Raw genomic sequence first — 4,385 nt, 5'->3', positions numbered from 1 at the left:
GTTTAAAAAAATAGCCTAAGCTTAAACTTATGAGGTGTTTTGTATCACTATATATGTTGCAATTAAGTTTGTTTAATTAATGTGTGACTTAGTGTTTTCCTTGTGGTTTTTGTAGGAAGATGGTGCACACTATACACACTAGGTTTGTTAACCGTGGGAGAGGACATGGGAGTAGAACTATAAGACGGAGGGTACCATTCGGACTAGGCCCGCATGGTGAGAGTATTGATAGCTGTCACACCAGTAGTGACTCCCAGTTGGAACCGCATACCCGCGGGCGACAGTCCAAAATCTCTAAGGAGTAACCCAACTCAAGGTTCGGTTCAAGGGAGACATATGATAGCGCAACCTCCCACGAGCACCAACTTGGAAGAAAGGATAGAATCTTTGCTAAGAGAGAAAGCTGAGTTGTGGAATAAGTTGTCCTACCTTGAAAGGGACAATAATAGGGCTAAGGGAATGCTCGATAACCTACAACGAGCACAAATAAGGCTGATAATAGAGAGGGATAACCTACGAGGAGAGAGAGATCTTTTGAAACTAAAGTTGGCTCAAGAACGGAGAATTGTCGCCCGGTCATGGCGCACTCGGGTAAGGGATAGGACCAGCTTTTGCAAGATGGTAACTACTGAGTATGTCGGGGTCGTGAAAGGATATTTTGTTGCATGGGCCCAAAATTTCAAAATGGGCAAGAGCAAACCCACTATGGAAATTCAAACCATCATTGACCTATGCATGGTGGATTAGAGACCCCTACCTTCCCGAGATGCCTTAGGGATGTTGATAGCCATAAAGAGGGAGGATTTGTTTTAAGTATTTTGAATTGTTGTTTAGCTTGGGATGTTTTTGCTAGCTGATACTTTGAAGATGATTTAGTAATCCCAAATTTTGATAACTACAGTAGACTTATGTATTGATTGTCTCTCTTTTGAAATCCTTAATATGAATAATAAATTATGGTTTTGTGGTTTGAAATGATGGTAGTCGTTTTTTTTTCTTTTTGTTTTATCAATGGTTGCATGTATTTAGTATTTAGATTTTAATATCGCGCTACTATATTTAGTATGGTATCACGTGGATGTGTAAGAAATGTCACTATTGGGGTGGGAGTTGGAAATCAGCCACCACCAAAAGGAGGAGGCTGCGGTCGAGGTCGTGGTCGTGGTCATGGTCGTGGTAACATCGCAAGCTCAAGTGAAACTTTTTCTGTAGATGCAAGCTCGACCACCCGTAGGGTACGAGAGCAAAATCAAGGAATTGGAAGAGGAGAAAATGACGTTACCGATGAGGCACTAACCAAAAGGATGACTCGAGTCCTCCAAAATACCCTTAAAGCATGCTAAAAGCCATGTTAGGTGATAGGTTCAAAGGCCCCGGAGAGGAAGAGGAAGCAAGCACCCAAAAAGAGAAGACAATGATTAACTCTTAAACCACTGAAAAAATGGAGTCGTCAATCCAAAGGAAAGATGAGCCACCAGTGGAACTGAGGGTGGAACCCCAAACCAAGGAAAGGGGTTGCAGTTACAAGACTTTTAGCAGCACCCGTTCGAAGGAATTCAGAGGTATTAAGGGCCCGGTAGCCCTAATAAACTGGGTGACTAAAATGCAAAGTTGTTTTAAGATCTGTAAGTGTACAGAAGAACTGAAGGTGACTTACACTGCTACCACCTTTGGAGATTCGGTACTTCATTGGTGGGAGACTGAATGCGCCATTCGAGGAGATGAAAACATCGCTACCCTGACCTGGGAGCAAATGAAGAAAATGTTGAAAGATAAATATTGTATGCAGTCAGAGGTGAAGAAATTGGAGTCGGAGTTCCTAAGGTTGGAGCAAGGATCTTCATCTGTTCAATAATACGTGAACAAATTTCTAGAAAAGGCTAGGTTTGCTAGTTATCAGGTGGAAACTGAGCAAAGAAATATAGATCGATTTAAGGATGGCCTAAAGATAAAGATAAAGCTGTACGTAGATATGGTTAAATGAACCATGTTTGTTCAAACTGTGGAAATGGCGATTGTTACGGAGGAAAATAACATCAAGGCAACTAGGGAGAGAAGGGAGGTCAAAAGGAAATGGGAAGTGTCAAGTAAGTTGACAAAGAAATCCAAGGGGGAGATGATAGATATGAATGCACGAAATGGAGAGTTAACAATTCCTTAGTGCACCAAATGCAATCGAAGACATAAGGGTTAATGTTGGGCAGCAAAAGTAACATGTTATCGGTGCGGAAAACCCGGGCACACATCAAGGGAGTGTACTGAAAGAAAACTTTGCTATGATTGTGGGGCATCAGGTCATATACGGTCTAAATGCCTTAAGAAGCAAAAGGGGACAATAAGCAATGTTAGAGTTTCAGGTAATGGGTTGGGAAGAGGGGCATAAAATAAGAAGGAGCTACCTAAGGGACCCAAACGAGCATATGACATGACTTTGGAGAAGTCTAGGTAGTCTCCTGACGTCGTATCGGGTATGTTTCTTATAAAAAATGTTTATGCTTATGTGTTGTTTGATTCGAGTGCAAATGGTAGTTTTGTGTTTTCTACTTTCCGCCACTATTTGAATAAGGATGCTTGTAGACTAGGGAAGAGCTACACTGTAGAAACCACTAACAGCAGTCAAGTTAAGATAGATGAAATAGTTCATGGATGCACGATTTGTATAGATGGTAGGGAATTGTCTATTAGGTTAATGCCTATGTGTTTAGGAGGTTTTGATGTGGCTCTAGGGATGGACTAGTTATTCGAACACCAAGCACAAATTGTGTGCCACCAAAATATGATCAAAATCTAAACCCCCAAAGGGCAAACAATTCATATTTATGGCGATCGAAGAAAGTGTGGTACGGGGATCATCACCACACTAAAATCAATAAGGTGCCTTCAGAAAGGGTACACTGTTTATCTAGTGTATGCGGTCGACGCTAAGTTAGAAAAGAGAATGGTACAAAGGGTACCAGTGCTGAACAAGTATCCAAAAGTTTTCCCGGATGAACTACCAGGACTACCACCAGAACGTCAAGTTGAGTTCCATATTGACTTAGTCTAGGTGTGGCTCCTGTTCCACGAGCACCTTATCGGTTAACCCCAACAAAGATGAAAGAGTTAATGAAACAACTTCAGGAGTTGTTAGACAAAGGGTTTATCAGACCAAGTTCATCGCCAAGGGGAGCGCCAATCCTATTTGTGTAACGCCCCAAATACCATATTTACATAGAATACATATTTCATTACATAGAAACATGAATTACATCAAACGGTCCCACTAGTACAAGGATTACTATATGTACAAAATTGACRTATAAAAATTTCCAAAACAAATCATGTACTACTACATGTAATATAACATGCATCTTCAAAAGCAGGCAAAAGATTAGGAAAAATAATCACATTTTCCCTTTTACATCCCTGGACCCAGCTATTCCTGCATTGCATAATTTAAAACAGAAAATGAGGGTTAGACCATACGGGTCTAGTGAGGTTCCCTTCTATGAAATGCAGGGTGAAGATCACCAAAACAATTATTTTAAATCAATCATCGCATGCAGCAAAACTGAAAACATACAGCTTTGGTCCATCAGGTTTCTGGTTCCAAACAACACAGAAAATATTTAGACAACCAGGACCAGAGCCCCTCTGGTCTCTCTTCCAGAGCTTCTGGTCTTCACGACCAGAGCCTCTAGTTCTAAACCACACTTAGAAAATATTTCGACACAGGACCAGAGCCCCTCTGGTCTCTCTACCAGAGCTTCTGCTCTTCACAACCAGAGCCGCTGGTTTCACTAACCAGACTTGGAATATAATTCGACATTCAGGACCAGAGCCCCTCTGGTCTCTCTACCAGAGCTTCTGCTCTTCACAACCAGAGCCTCTGGTTTCAAATCATACTTAGAATATACTTCAACACAGGACCAGAGCCCCTCTGGTCTCTCTACCAGAGCTTCTGGTCTTCATGACCAGAGCCTCTGGTTGTACTAACCAGCACCTCTGACTCATATAATTGATCTTTAGATAAACCTTCAAGAAATAAGATAGCCTTTTTCATAAAACGAGCAATCATAAAAAGTTCATGTTCGACTAGAGCCTCTGGTTGTACTAACCAGAGCTTCTGGTTCCAAAGACATGACCAACCAGAGCCCCTCTGGTTCAACGCTTAACCAGAGCTTCTCTGGTTCAAAAAACATGACCAACCAGAGCCCCTCTGGTTCAACGCTTAACCAGAGCTTCTCTGGTCTGTTTTTCATAAAAAGACCAAGTATAAAACTCTTTTTCTTAAAACTTCAAAAACATGATTTTGACATAGAAGCTCTTATCAAAAGATACAAAACCTTTAATCCAAATAACATCTTTAGTAAAAACTTGCTCATCCTTTAAATCAACAACCAGAA

Source organism: Cynara cardunculus, assembly GCF_001531365.2.
Source record: "Cynara cardunculus var. scolymus isolate 2C chromosome LG 5, CcrdV1, whole genome shotgun sequence".
Classification (NCBI taxonomy): Eukaryota; Viridiplantae; Streptophyta; class Magnoliopsida; order Asterales; family Asteraceae; genus Cynara; species Cynara cardunculus.
Note: the sequence above shows the minus strand (reverse complement) of the source record.